Source organism: Triticum dicoccoides, chromosome 1B (assembly GCF_002162155.2).
Source record: "Triticum dicoccoides isolate Atlit2015 ecotype Zavitan chromosome 1B, WEW_v2.0, whole genome shotgun sequence".
Lineage (NCBI taxonomy): Eukaryota > Viridiplantae > Streptophyta > Magnoliopsida > Poales > Poaceae > Triticum > Triticum dicoccoides.
The window spans coordinates 7,180,194-7,196,403 of NC_041381.1; the positions used below are offsets into that span (position 1 = coordinate 7,180,194).

General features: G+C 44.5%; 1 pseudogene; it reads left to right on the plus strand.

The window, feature by feature from the left end:
* Positions 1–1,434: 1,434 nt before the first annotated feature.
* On the plus strand, positions 1,435–13,068 carry LOC119349937 (annotated as a pseudogene).
* The last annotated feature ends 3,142 nt before the right edge of the window (positions 13,069–16,210 follow it).

Consider the following 16,210-nt stretch of genomic DNA (forward strand, 5'->3'; position numbering starts at 1 on the left):
TCCGTCCGGAAATACTCGTCGGAGAAATGGGTGTATCTAGACGTATTTTAGTTCTGGATACATCCATTTTTATCAATTTCTCCGACAAGTATTTTCGGACGGAGGGAGTACCACCTACAAAGGATGGCATGAGATGATGTGCATGGTGTGAAAAACCCAAGGGCGACTGAATACAGGAATCACTCTGTCAGAAGAAGAAGCTACCAAATTCCTGTAAAAAATAGTAATAATTTGCACACTTTTGATTACACATAAATTACAAAGCCCATACCTGGAAATATTGGCATGTTGGATGTTACACACCAGTCAACAGTCAACAGTCAACACGTACATGGGCGGCAGGGGCTTCCCTATCATTCAGTATTATTCCAAAACAAACAATGGGAAGAGACACTCCACCCTTCTATGAATTATAGGCAGTCGTATATGAGAAACAATGGGCCTCCTCGGATTAAGCTATCCAAGAGGGTGTTTTAGGCCTGCTTCGAATGCGACATCTGATGTAGCATGTTCTGTAGTAGTGGGGTTTCATTATCTTTTCACATGATCTAATTGATAGCTAGGCTAGATACTCGAGATCATTATAAATGTAGTATTTCTTAAATCATATCCACTACCTCATTTTCCTCGCTCATGACTTCCAACAAGACCTGCGATCCAGGATTTGTATTGACCAAATTTCAACACATGAACCTTTATTCCTGCTATCCAGCATGGAATTTTCCCACGGGTAATCGTTGCATTGCCCCACCACTTGCGCTAAATACTTTGTTCTGTGTACCAGCTGAAAAGCAAAGAATAGCTTTAAGAGATAACTGAAGCAGTTACAAGTTGCACGGTCAAATAAACAAGAAACACTGTCAAGCCAATCACTGATTCACAGGAGATACCATCAAATAAAAAACTCCAATGTTTTCTTGGAGAACTGAGAAAGATATATATGGGTAGGCATACCCCGTGGGTACGCTTCTATCCCTGCCTTTTCCACTGCTTTCTAGGAATAATTTATGTCTCATTTTTCTGCAGGCCTGAGAAAAGAAAATAGAGCAAGTGATAGCGACCCTGAAGAAGGAAATCAGGCAGCCCAGCAGGCAGCAAAAGTGGAGACAGCTTCCAGTCAACTGTTGCACGTTGATGACTGACGACCTAATAACACTAGTTAAATACTCATCAGTAGAGTTGCAGTCTGCCATTTGGCAAACCAAACGCAAACACGAGTGGAAACACTAGGCAGTAAGATGGCACCTTTGTCCTACCTCTACCTACTGTTGGTTCTGTGCCTTCCTCTCAACTACTGTGTGTTGGTTGACTTGGGACCTCGTAACGATGGAGGAAATACTGAATTACTGATACTGGTTCAATATAAACAGAGTTGTTGTGCACACAGAATCACATCCCTCAACCAAACACAACATGCAAACACTAGGAAGCAAAATGCCATCAGGCTCCACACTTTCGTTCTACCTCTGCTACTTACTGCTGGTGTCGTGCCTTCTTCTCTTGGAAGAAGCAAAGGCGGCACGTCATTGGGGGATCTCACTGAGGTCTCAACACATGGCCCTCCTCCACTGGAAAGCAACACTTGCGAGCCCACCGGTGCAGATGAGTTCTTGGCAGGAAAACACCATGCCCTGCAACTGGACGGGCATCATGTGCACGGCTGTCCGCCATGGCCGCAGCATGCCCTGGGTGGTCACCAACATCTCCTTGCCCGATGCTGGCATCCATGGCCAGCTTGGTGAGCTCAACTTCTCGGCTCTTCCATTCCTCGCATATATCGACCTTCGTAACAACAGTCTCCATGGTGCACTACCCGCTAGTATCTGCTCCCTGTCTGCACTTTCCAAACTTATCCTTCAGCAGAACCAGCTCACAGGGAAAATTCCAAGTGAGATTGGTCGCCTGCAAAGTCTTAGGCTGCTTGACCTCTCATTTAACAGCATCATAGGACGTATCCCTACGTCTCTGAGTAACCTAACAATGTTAACAGATCTTGTCATCCATGAAAACATTGTATCAGGTCCCATTCCTGAGGAGATTGGAAGGCTTGTCAACCTACGGCTTCTACAACTAAGCAATAACAACTTTAGTGGTATGATACCAAGAACCCTTGGAAATCTAACCCAACTAAATATTTTGTACCTATATGGTAATCAACTTTCAGGACCTATACCCGAAGAACTAGGCAGGCTAGTCCATTTGCAAAATCTCCAACTTGACTCAAATTATTTTTCAGGTCCAATTCCAATATCCATAACCAATCTCACCAAGATGAACCAACTTTTTCTCTCTGAAAATCAAATCAATGGTTCTATACCCCTAGAACTAGGCAGCCTCATTATGTTGAGCAAACTTTTTCTCAGCAATAATCAGATAACAGGTTCGATACCCCTAGAACTAGGCAACCTCACTATGCTCAGTGAACTTTTTCTATATTCAAATCAAATCACAGGCTCAATGCCTTCAGAATTGGGCTACTTAATGGATCTAAAGAATTTAGACTTGTCTGGCAACCAAATATCTGGCTCTATTCCTAATTCCCTAGGAAATATATCCATGTTAGTAATACTATCCCTCTTTCAAAATCAGATAACTGGTTCCATCCCCCAGGAAATTGGCAACCTGATAAACCTTGAATATTTATTCTTAAGTCAGAACCAAATTTCAGGGTCAATACCAAAAGCTTTTGGGAAGTTGCAAAGCATCCAAAAGTTGTACATCTACGATAATAAATTATCAGGTTCTCTTCCTCAAGAACTCGGAGATCTCATAAACCTTGTTGTACTTGGTCTATCTAACAAGGGTTAATTATCCTTTTGCCCTCAGTGGTGTCCATGTGCTCAGTTTTGCCCTCAGATGCGAATTGTCCTCAGTTTTGCCCCTAGTCCGAGCACAGCAACTACGACGAGGCCAAACGGCCATATTTGAGTCCATTCCGTCCGCCGGCGTTAGTAGTTGTGGGTCCGGAGCTTACACGTGGGACCGCGTGGACGTGGGTCCGGAGCTGACATGTAGGCCCCTGCAACTAAATCCCCAAATCATTCTAGCTCACACCCATCCGCCCGGCCGGCTGTCCTGCGCCGCCGCCGCCGCCGCCGCCACCTGCGCCGCGGCCAGCACCCCCCGCCACCAGTTGCACGGCCTGCTCCGCCGCTACCTCCCTGCGCCTACGCTCCACGGCTCATTGTGACGCCCACCACCTTGCTGCGACGCCACGGGTGGGGCGCCCGCCACCTGCTCGATTCACGGCGCGGCCTCCTTCCGTGCGCCCGGCCGGAGCGCTCAAAGGTGGGGGGCCGCTGGAGCTATTTGAACTAGGAGGAAGAACCCTAGGGCGAAATGGTGAGCAGCGGCGACCCCGGAGTATTTGGCGAGGCAGGCATCGGGCCGGAGATCCGCCGCGTCCACGACTGGGTTCCCGAGGGGTAAGTCTCGCCTCTTGTTTAGATTGAGCTTAGTTGTGCATTTGAACACTCGATTCGAGTAGGTTTGCCCAATTAGTGTGCTGATTGCGTCTCTGTTTTTCGCCGGTTAGGATGGAGTTGCGGTTTGCTTTCATGGTGCACATTAGAAGGGACCGGTACATGTTCGATGCAAAGGATAAGAAGAAATACCAAGGAGGTTTTGATTATCGGTTGCCAATGGCTAGTAATTGGAGTTTCAGACAATTTGGGGAGGTAATTTGTAGCCAATATCCTTGGGGTTTGCTTGATGAAGTGGTATACAAATACTATGATGGGGAAAAGAATTGGGTGACAGTTAGTAATGATGAAGAGCTAGCTACCATGTTTGTTAGGCATAAAGAGAAAGATAATTTTCATGTGAGGCTGCAAGTTGATGTGCTTGAGCAGGCATTTGGACCTAGGATGGCGGGTGCAACATCTCGGGGAGAATCAAGTCGTCGTAATGGCATCTCTAGCCAGAACAGTTCAGTTGGTGCACGGCGACATGGTGGCTCGACAAGTGTGGGCAACAGCAGTAGGGTCCCCCTTGAAGTGGAGCCTGATGGCTACAATTCTGGGGTTGATGAAGAGAAGTTATATTCTGATGTTATTCAGAATTTACGACGGGCACCTCGGGCTGAAAACCAAGATGAGGCTCACAATGCAGTCCGTGTGGATGATGACGCGATGGGTGAGGACGAAGACCTTGCAGCTGTTGAATGGGACCCTTTGAACCCTCAAATGGAAGAAGGTACAGTTTTTGCATCCATGAATGAGTGTAGAAATGCACTTGTGACATACTGCATCAAGGTAGAACGTACTTTCAAAGTTGACAAGAGCGATCAAGTACGTTACAGAGTGCACTGTCCGACTGAGGGTTGTCCATGGAGGCTGCTTGCAGCTAAAATGCGGAATAGCACTAATGTTCAGGTCAAAGTGAATCCTTTTAAGCACACATGCCAGGAATCAACCCTTAGGAAGGATACAATCAGTAGAGCCAAGTCAAGATGGGTGGCAGAAGAAGTAAAAAAGTGGGTGAAAGAAAACCAGCAAGTGAGTCCAAAGGAATTGCAGAAGAACATCAAAGATAAGTTCAAGATAGATTTACCATACATGAGGTTGTTCAATGGTAAACAACATGCTATGGATTCTATTTATGGTAACTGGCAGGAAAGTTTTCAATTGTTGTATTCGTTCAAAGGTGAAGTGGAGAGGACAAGCCCAGGTAGTATTGTAGATATTGATCACCACACCGTGGAGTACACATTCAGGGGAGTGACAAAGACCAAGGAATGCTTTAGAAGGGTTTTTGTCTGCTTTGAGGCTTGTCCCCGGGGTTTTTTGGCAAGCTGCAGGCCTTATTTGGCTATTGATGCCACTTTTCTCACAGGAAGGTTTAAAGGACAGTTAGTAGCAGCTTGTGCAGTTGATGCACATAGTTTTGTATTTCCAGTTGCCTATGGTGTGCTGGAGACAGAGTCTGAGGAGAGCTGGACTTGGTTTTTGCATAATCTCCGCCAGGCTATTGCACATCCCAATGGGTTGGTCATTCATACAGATGCCTGCAAAGGTTTAGAAGTGGCCGTGGACAATGTGTTCCCTGGAGTAGAGCATAGGGAATGCATGCGTCACCTTGCTGCAAATTTCATGAAGAAATTTAAAGGAAAGGTGTATACCGACAATTTATGGCCAGCATCTTTGACATGCAGTGTGAAGAAGCACAACTACCACTTGAGGTAGTTATACATGAATCCCAAAGTGAAAGAATACTTGGAAACACACCACTCCAAGTTATGGGCCAGAAGCCAATTCAGTGAAGTAAGCAAAGTTGACTATGTGCACAATAATCTAGCAGAGTCTTTCAACTCAACGATCCGGAAACTAAAGGGTCATTATGTGGTGGATTTGCTTGATAGGATAAGGATAGAATACATGCAGAAATTTCATTATCGTGCAGGAATAGCCGAGGCAAAATTCATGGGCCACATTATCATCCCTGCCGTGATGAATGAACTGAAGCAGAAGAAAATAGGCTTGGAAATGAACATGACGCTTTGCTCGGGTACCACAGCAGAGATATCATATTTGGATAAAGAGAAGAGGGAATGGAGATATCCAGTGGATTTAGAAGCTAGAACTTGCAGTTGTAGGCAATGGCAGATAACTGGGTTGCATGCATTCATGCCTTGTTTTTCATCACTTCTCTTCCAGGTCCAGCAGGGAACATACAGCAGTATGTGCATGATTACTACTCTGTTGCAAGGTTCAAAGCCACATATGCTTATGCCTTGCCTGCTATGGAGGGAAAACAACAATGGGACATGGTGGACCCTGGATTCAAGCTTTGCGCTCCAGTTCTGAAGAGAGCAGCAGGTAGACCAAGGAAGAGTCGAATAAGACCTCGCAGCGAAGGAGCTGGACTTGGAGCGAGGAAGCGTAAGTGCACAAGATGTGGTGGGTCTGGTCATTTCGGTAAGTATTGTGATAACACAGTAGATCCAGCGTTCGAAGAGAGTTTCGATGAAGGCTTCGATGAAAATGTTGGTCAGCAGCCGATTGCCTCAACAGATGATGAAAATGTTGGTCAACAGCCGGTTGCCTCAACAGATGATGAAAATAATGGTCAACAGCCGGTTGCCTCAACAGATGATGAAAATAATGGTCAACAGCCGGTTGCATCAGATGAGGATTTTGACAAGGTTCCAAATGATGATGGTCAACAGCCGCATGATTTTGACGATGATCCAAAATATCCTCCAAATAATGATTCAAGTGAGGCTCCAAATGGTGATCCAAGTGAGGCTCTAAATGGTGATCATGGTGATCCGAGTGAGGCTCCAAATGATGATCCAAGTGAGGCTCCAAATGGTGATCCAAGTGAGGCTCTAAATGGTGATCATGGTGATCCAAGTGAGGCTCCAAATGGTGACCAACCTTCTGTTGTTGTGAGTTCTGCTAGGTATGTAAATCTTGCAAGGGTCAAATACTACTGTACATCTATCACTTGACACGATCTCATTACCGTTTATGTTTGGACCCTTTATGTTTTGCACAGCTCTATGGTAGGTTTGAAGAAGACGCGCAAGGTACCGACAACCAAGAGAAGAAGAGAAGAAACAATGAGCACAAGGTGCACGAGGAGCAAAGTGATGGCAAGAAGCTCAAGGAACAGACAGAAGCCCCAACGCTATCTATGAACAATTATGAAACATTATGAATAAGGAATGATGTTGTATTATGAAACATTTATCACTTGACATGTTGTATTTCTATTGGATGATGTTGGACCTATGTTAGAAGTATGTTTGACATGATGTTTAAATATCTGTTGGATGATGTTTGAATGAGCACATGGTTTTTCCTTTTTTTGATTTTTTTGAATTTTGTTTTGCTCATTTAAATTCTGGTCAAACCTAACTTTGACCAAGATTTAAGCAAGTCTAAAACATCAAAATGAAAAACTAAGCCTGTATACTTCTTAGTCAATCCAAAATGAAGTTGTGGTGAGGTTTTTGAAATTTTCATGAAAAATGTGCTAAAAAGAGGGGTCCAAAGGTAGGGTAAACGGCTTCATTTCTAAGCAAGGTTTTTTTCGACCTTATCTAAATCAGCCAAATAACTTTCCTACACATATATTCTATATGTACAGACTATGTGCGCTGGTTTTTCCATTTTTTGATTTTTTTTAAATTTGTTTTGCTCATTTGAATTCTGGTCAAACTTAACTTTGAGCAAGATTTAAACAAGTGTAAAACATCAAAATGAAAAACTAAGCCTGGATCCTTCTTAGTCACTCCAAAATGAAGCTGTGGTGAGTTTTTTGAAATTTTCATGTTCATTTCCCCAAAACACTTCTCTTCACTTCATACCAGAGAGTTTGAGATACTCGAGATATCATACAATACACATGAACTTATCATTTAAATGTATGTAAAGCTTGTTTATCAACTTAAATCGTTAGTATATGACATAAGAAGACTATGTGCGCAGGTTTTTCATTTTTCTAATTTTTATTTAATTTATTATGCTCATTTGAAATCTGGTCAAACATAGCTTTGACGGCTCCAAACCCCTCCCAAACCCCGCTAACCCTAGCGCTGAATAAGGACCGTTCATCTAACCCTAGCGGTGATCAAGGGCCGTCGATCTAACCCTTCTAGAAGAAATCTGCGGGGAGGAGGGGGGCGATCTGCGAGATGCAATCTGATTGGCTGGGAGATTGTTTTTTTAACAAATATCGGACGCGCTGGATGGACCGTTGGGCCGTCTCGTTGTCTGGGCCTGAGATCGCAGTAAATAGCCCGTCTCAGCCTTTCCAGGCCTTGCATGCATGGAGGCGGCTACGTGGGTTTGCGCATGCGCGGGAGGCGGCGACGTGCATGCATGCGAGTGAGGCGAGCGAGGCGCGCTAGGCCAGCTAGGCGAGCTAGGCTAGCGAGGCGAGCTAGGTGGTTAAGGGTAGTGGTTCAGGGCAGCGGTTCACATGCACTGCCCGGTCAAAGATGCATCGTTTTCGTGCAAAAATTTAAGTGTGGAAAACGTAACGGATACACACACGCGTCCGGATTCACGCACGCACCGTTCTCATCCTTTCTCTCTTCCTCTCCCACCCACAGGCCTATAAATGGGGTGCCTCTCTTCCTCTCCCACCCACAAGCCAGATCCGATCCTCTCCAACTTCAAACACCCAAGCGACCAAGCCCTCCCCAAGCAAGACCAAGTGAAGAAGATGCAGTTCAACGGGCCGACCTTCCGCCGTCCGCCTGTGGTGCCGGAGCTGCGCTACCCACCGGGCGTGCTCGTGGAGAGGGAGCTCCGTGTGTGGGCTATTTCAAGGTGGAGGGGTTCCGTCGAACTCACCCGCGCCTTCCTCAGAGCCGGCTATGCCCACCTCCCACGGGGCTCGCCGAGGATGTTCACCCTCAACGAGGTTCGTGACCGCGGCGGCATCCTCCTACTGCTCACGGTCACCTTCACCAACCCATTTGACGCGCGCGAGCTCCTCGGCCAAGTCTTTTGGTGCGGCTGCGAGGCCATCTTCTTCACCATCTACAACATCTATACCAACTACGAGCGCATCTTCCCCGCTCCAGGCCAGATGCACTCCCTTCCCTACGACGACGAGGAGGAGGTGTGAAGATGAAGATGGTGTTGAAGGGGCGCGCGCGGCCAAGGTGAAAGAAGGAGGTCAAGATGAAGATGTTCAAGCCCGGAGTCAAGCTCGTCACGTTTGGTTTTTTATTTTGTTGCTTTTCTATGTCATGTCGTGTCGTGTCATGTTTCGTCATGTGTCCATGAACTGTCCGTGAACTTATCTAAGTTATTGTAATGGTACGGTGTGTTCTATCTCATTATGTGTGTTAAAAAATGTCCGTGCCCAAACTTATCATTTCTTCCCTAAACAAGTCATGAAGTTCAAGAACTTGTGGTTTTCATTAATGAAAATCATAGGGGGTGAGAAGCCCTCTGTTTCATTCAAACAAAAAGTCATGAACTAACATGTAAATTTATTCCCTTTAAATCCTAAACCAAGTGCCACTCTAACCCTAAACCAAGTGCCACTCCGACCAAAATCATGTGGTAGTGCAACATACATTTTCAACCTTGCAACCCTCCAAAATTTAAGTGCAAAACAAAGGAAAACCACTCTCACGCGTGTGCAAACATTCACGGTCTCACTATTTTTTTAAAAAAAAATTCACAGTCTCACTATGTATACCTTCCTTCCCTACCTATGTCAAAGTCTTGCCATCTGTCCTAGCGGTTACCAGCGCAGCCCTAAACACCACAAACCCATGCGGTCCTGGGTTCGAGTCCGCAGCCGCACCAATTTTTTGTGCATTTTCCACCCTTCATTTTTTATACATATTATGTTTTCCTCAATGTAATGCCCTTAAAAAATGTTCATTTATTTTGGCACCTGGCGTAAACCTCTACCAGAGCTGAGGCACATTTTCCATGACATTTTGGTCTTTGATTTAAATCACGGTGTATTTGAATTGGATTAATTAACAGCTCCAAAAAAATTCTAACCTTAATTGTTTGGCTCCGGAATAATTCAATTAGCTTCCACAAAAAGTTTCAGCATTATGATTTACTGCCTAAATTAAATCAGAATAGAGAACAAAAAAATACGCAAGAAAACCCCTGAATGGGCCTAATTGGATGCAGTTGGCCCATTAGTATAGCCTGCACTTGGCTCTACGATCTGAATTTGGCCCAAGAGCAACCTTTTTTCGGACAGAAAGGCAGAGCAGAGAGCTGCATTTCATTGATCAAAAGTTTCTGAATTCCTAATTTCTTTTTTTTTTCCAACATATTTAAATGTTGGTCACTTCTTCTCTTTTTGTTTCAACATTTAAACAACTTTAACCAACATTTAAACTAGGTGAATTTCTCAAACAATTTCAAGATTACAAATTCCTTCATAATTCATGCCTTTTCATACATTTTCAATATTACAACCAGTGCGATTACCATACCTACAAATGCCCAAAAGTATTTGCAAATGGGTATTGGTAGTGCTTGATCTTCAAGCTTCCTAACCTTCTTCTTCAACATCCTAAGCTCAATAGCTAGCTCTCTGTCAGTGCGTGCTTCGCCATCCATCTCTTCTTCCGGAGCTCGTGGTGTGGCCACTGCCGTTCGTGGCAGCATGCGCAACCATTCTTCATGCTCTTCTTGCAGTTCATTCATCAGAGTCTTGGCCAGAGCATCGACCCAAAGAAAGAAGCATGTCACCTGCATGAACACTAAACAGATCAACCCATTGCTCAAACATCCCGACGACGAAAATGGTGCAATTGCCCCGATTCTTACCCCATTCTCGCTGCACACGTAGAACGGACGATTCTGGTTCCTCGGTGTCTGAGAAACCCTTCGATCAACGCCCGCCCGGCACCGCGGACAGACGAAGACAGGCATGTCCACACGCGCCCGGCTCTGCATCCGCGAGGTGGCGCGGGAGCTTGAGGAAGACATGGAGCTCGGAGCCGAAGGGGATCTCAACGCCGCCGCGCCCTCCACTGCTAGCTTCCCACCGCCGCGCCCTCCACATCTAGCTTCCCGCCGCCGTGCTCTCTCTCTCGCCGTGGTCACCGCCGTTCTCTCTATCGCCGTGGTCACCGCCGCTGTCGCCCGCTTATATAGCACACCCGCCAACGGCTCTCTGCTCAACGGCTCTTTGCTGGGTCCCACAAGCCACGCGTGCAACGGTCTGAATAAAATTGGCCGTTTCTGCCGCCTGGTCCCACCTGTAAGGGCCGAGTCAAAAGGTTGACCTGACGGAGACGGCAGAGTTCACGGAACGAGTCGGTGCGCACGGACTAGGGGCAAAACTGAGGACAATTCGCATCTGAGGGCAAAACTGAGCACATAGACACCACTGAGGGCAAAAGGATAATTAACCCATCTAACAACTCACTTTCAGGACCTTTACCTGAAAATATATGTTCAGGTGGCAAACTTCAACAACTCATTCTACATTCTAATATGTTCAATGGCCCCATTCCAAGGAGTTTGAAGAACTGTACGAATTTGTACCGAATTGGCCTTGCGAGGAACCAACTAACAGGAGATATATCTCAGCATTTTGGTGTGTATCCACAACTCATAGGAATGAGCTTGTCATCGAATAGACTCTCTGGGAAGATCCCATCAAATCTAGGTGCATGTACCAAACTAACAGTACTAAGTCTAGGAAACAATATGATCACCGGTTCCATACCTCCAATTCTTTCTAAATTGTCCAACCTAGAAAAACTAGAACTCGATTCTAATTATCTCAATGGTGAGATTCCACCAGAAATCTGCACTTTAGCAAATCTATATAGCCTGAACTTATCATCGAACCAGTTATCTGGATCCATACCTACACAGATAGAAAAGCTAAGCAATCTAGGATACCTTGATATATCTGGGAACAGACCGAGTGGATTAATACCTGAGGAACTAGGGGCCTGCAAAAAACTACAGTCCTTGAAGATCAACAATAACAAGTTCAGTGGGAGCTTGCCTGGTGCAGTTGGAAATTTAGCAGGCCTGCAGATCATGTTAGATGTGAGCAACAATAACCTCAGTGGTGTGTTGCCACAACAACTTGGAAGTTGCAGATGCTAGAATTTCTGAATTTATCGCATAATCAGTTCAGTGGCAGCATTTCATCCTCCTTCGCAAGCATGGTGAGCCTTTTAACACTCGATGTGTCCTACAATGACTTGGAAGGGCAGGTCCCAACAGCACGGCTACTCCAAAAGCCTTCAGCAAGTTGGTTTCTTCCCAATAAAGATCTGTGTGGTAACCTCTCTGGCCTGCCACCTTGTTATTCAACCCCAGTAGCTGCTCACAAAAAGGGGAAGATACTTGGTTTGCTTTTGCCAATTGTTCTTGTGATGGGTTTCGGCATTGTTGCTGCAATTGTTGTCATAATAATAGCTATTCGTAAGAAGAGAAAACCACAAGAAAGTGTTACCGCTGAAGCAAGGGACCTATTCTCTGTTTGGAATTTCGACGGAAGATTAGCATTTGATGATATTGTAAGGGCAACAGAAGACTTTGATGATAAGTACATCATTGGAACAGGGGGATACGGCAAAGTCTACAAGGCACAACTCCAAGACGGGCAGCTGGTTGCTGTGAAGAAGCTTCATCAGACCGAAGAAGAGTTGGATGATGAAAGAAGATTCCGTAGTGAAATGGAAATCTTAACACAGATCCGACAACGAAGCATCGTCAAAATGTATGGATTCTGCTCCCATCCAACATATAAATTTCTCGTCTACGACTACATTCAGCAGGGAAGCCTCCACAGGACATTGGAAAATGAGGAGCTAGCAAAGGAATTGGATTGGAAGAAGAGAATTGCTCTTGCAACTGACGTGGCTCAAGCAATATCTTATTTGCACCACGAATGCAGTCCACCTATAATCCATCGAGATATCACAAGCAACAACATCTTACTTGATACATCCTTCAAGGCCTTTGTCTCGGATTTCGGCACAGCAAGGATTCTTAAGCCCGATTCGTCAAACTGGAGTGCACTAGCAGGAACGTTTGGCTACAAAGCTCCTGCTACGTACTAGTATAACCATTTTTTTCACATCAGAAGCATTCGCCTCTATCCATTTGTTCCTAATTCTAATGTTTTCGACGCTTTTGTGCAGAACTGTCGTACACATCTGTTGCGACAGAGAAATGTGATGTCTATAGCTTTGGGGTGGTTGTGTTAGAGCTAGTGATGGGCAAGCATCCAAGGAATTTATTAGATGGTAGTCTTTCTAACGGCGGACAATCAATGATGGTGAAAGATATTCTGGACCAACGGCCGACAACACCAATAACAACAGAAGAGAATAACTTAGCGCTGCTCATCATGTTGGCCTTATCTTGTTTGGAATCTTCTCCCCAAGCAAGGCCAACCATGCAGGAGGCATACCAAACACTCATCCAGTGACCATCTTCTAGTTCTTGTTCTGTGCCTTTCAGCGCGCTTATATTACAGCAAGGGATGCATGCTGATATAAGGTCTGAATCCTAGTGAGAAACCAGGGTCTGTTGAAGCAGAGGCCGATTCAGATTTTTGATTTTTTACTCAAGTCACTCATACACCACTTATATATACCTCTTGTATGCCATGCCATGCCACACAGAATGAGTTGAGGACTCATTGTAAGTCTATGTATCCTATATATACCCCTTGTATTTGTAGACTCTCCTGATGCAGCAAAAGATCACTGTTATGTGCCCGTGGTTTTTTCCACAAGGGTTTTCCACGTAAAAATGTGTGTCCCGTTCTTGATATTTCTCTGTTTGTTTGCTTGCTCATTTCTAACAATGCAAAAATATAATTTGGTTTGCGGGTTGCTTATATTTGTTATAAGACTCTACTGTACACATAGTATCCACATGTGACACTTTCTTTCGGCTGTTATCTGCAGTGTAATTAAAATATGCCCTAATATTTGTCTCTTTTATCTACTATTGCTCCCATAACCTAAAGATTGAAAGAAATGGAATCCAAAATTTGTGCAGTACCATGTAGTCCTGCTTTATTTGTTCCATATGAGAATCAAGATAAAATATCTTGGACCAAGCAGGAACAATCACAATTCGCCAATTCACAAGCGGGAAGAAATGAATGTAAGCACATTGGAGAGTAGGTGCACAAAAATAGATAAGTAGCACAATATACTAAGGAAAAGGACTTACAGAGGGTTGTAGGGCAGAAGTATGTAGTCCTTTTCCTTATTATTGCCCCCCTTGAACCTGAAGATGAAAAAATGGAATCCAAAACTGACACTTTATTATGTCATCCCGCTTTATTGTTCTCTGGGTATCCAAGTAAAATACCTTGTACCGAGCAGGAACGATCACAATGATCAAGTGTTCGATGCGTGAATGTAACAAATGAATGAGAACACACGGATATAGGTGCATAAAACAAGAGAAGTACAACAGTACTAGGTAAGAAAGCTTATGGAGGATTGTAGGGCACGCATATGTAGTCCTTGTCCTTGGGTAGGATGGGGCATATGTAGTCCTTGTCCTTAGGATGGAGCAATAGGTAATTTACTACTACACTTAATTTCAAGCACTTGTAATGAGATTTTCATGGAATAAAGATAGAACCTTCTTTTTCTTCATGCCTAATACAAACTTAACGAAGGATGAGATGAGATGAGATGATAGGAAAAAGACGTGACCGACAGCACAAGAGGCAGCAATGTCTCATAATTTCATTATCCGAAAATCAGATGCCAATTCAACTCAACAGAGACATACTAGCAACAGGATGTACAACCATATAGAGAACACACCCTTTATCACTCACTATTATTCCAACACAAAGAGACATTTCATCGTTCAACGAATTGCAGTGGTATATGATGCAAGATACAATGAATTTGTCCATGCATAAACAAAGTGCCGACCATTTACAACGAGATCAAACCTATAACATAGTTTTTTGTTACTTTTCAGGTACGAATTGATGCGTGTGGCACTGTAGATAGTCCCAGTTCATCCTCCTGTGCCAACAGACAAAAGTAAGCACATCAAATTAGTCTACTAGCTGACAAGTGTAGACATGTATGTGCCCCAGCAGAATAACAAGTATGAGATCGAGTAAATAAAAGCATGTTTCGTTTGAGATGTTCAACAGAGATTTCAAAGTTCAAGGTCAAATCCATTATACGACAGATTTTTGGCATTAAAATGGTCTTTTTGAGATGTTTCCTTTACTAGTAAGATCAAGATAGGACAATCTCAATTGTTCACACCAACAATATAGGTATGCACCATGAAATTAAGACTAAACTTCATGATTTATGAGTTAAGAAATAGTTTTCAATTAGATCACGTGACAAGATAAAAGACACCCGTTTATAGCTTCAAGCACTCTGATTGCATGGGAAAATGACAAGAGTCATCTATTTCTTCCTTGGGATACCAGCACCATAATCAATGTGAATAGAAACCAGTCAATCTCGCAATTGGCATACCTGCTGCCGGTTTGCCGGGGCTGCTGCATGACCACTTGGTGCAGCAGGTTAGTTAAGCTCAGAATAAAGATCAGTCTGCTTGTCTGGTTGGAGGTACGATGGGACTGAGTTTGATTTGAAGCCCATATCAGCTTCCAAAGCATCAAGCTCTGCATTTTTCAACATAAAAATGAGAGCATGACACAAAAGTAGTGAAGTTTCGCAAAAGTGCCAAAGAAATGATTCAGAAAAATCTAGGACTGATAAATCGGAGAGTTTGCTGGATGAGACTCAACTATATATATATATATATATATATATATATATATATATATATATGAAATTTAAATAGAAGTGGTTCCTCCTCATCGATGTCATCTGGGACCTTGCTGACATCCATAAGATCCATCATCTCGTCTTACATTGCTCACGTCCATATATTTCTTGAAAACAATCTAGTAAACAACAGGATGCTGCATACATCCATGTCTTGATCATCCCTTTCGGCTCTTCATTTGCAGCCATCTGTTAAATGAAAGGCACTTCAACATAAGTGTGGGAGCAAGAATCAATCAGAATCTATCATGAACTTGGTAGGAAACTAAGGCAACATACAGGCTGGTGAGCATCTTTAATTCCCTCATGGGAAAGCGACTTGGTCGAGATTATAAGGTTGTACAGAATCTCACATTATCCTTCATACCTGTAGGGAAAGCATGTGGAATATACAGATTAGAGCATGGGTCGGGTCGGCCCCTTGGTGGGTGGGCATTTCATCGAACATATCACATATGTGGTGTGCGGGTACTTGTCTTTATGGCCCAGCTCGCCTCTGAATCCTCTTCCTGCCCCTGAAATCGGTGCTCAAACCAGCAGCAACCACCCAGATTCTCTTCACCCGTCGCATCAATCACCACAAGTTGCAGGATTCATCAGATGGCAGAAATCACATATTTAACCTGAGGCAGAAATCAAATCACAAACTGACCTGGTCACGAAAAAATTTCACTCTGCTGACCCTTTGGTGTGGCGCCCGACAGCTGGGCGCCGCACCCTACTGTGCAGCGCCCTTCCCTTAGGCGTCGCACCTCCTGCCACCGTGACAGCCCTGGTCCAGTTGCGGCCCCACACGCACCTGTGCAGCGTCTAAGGGCTAGGCGCCACACTTTGACGTGCAGCGCCTAGCCCTTAGATGCTGCACAGTGACTTAAGCGCGGCCGCCCCAGCCCGACCAGGCAGTTCTTCATCTCTCCGCTCTCTGGACAGAGAGCAGCGGCGGCACCCCCATCT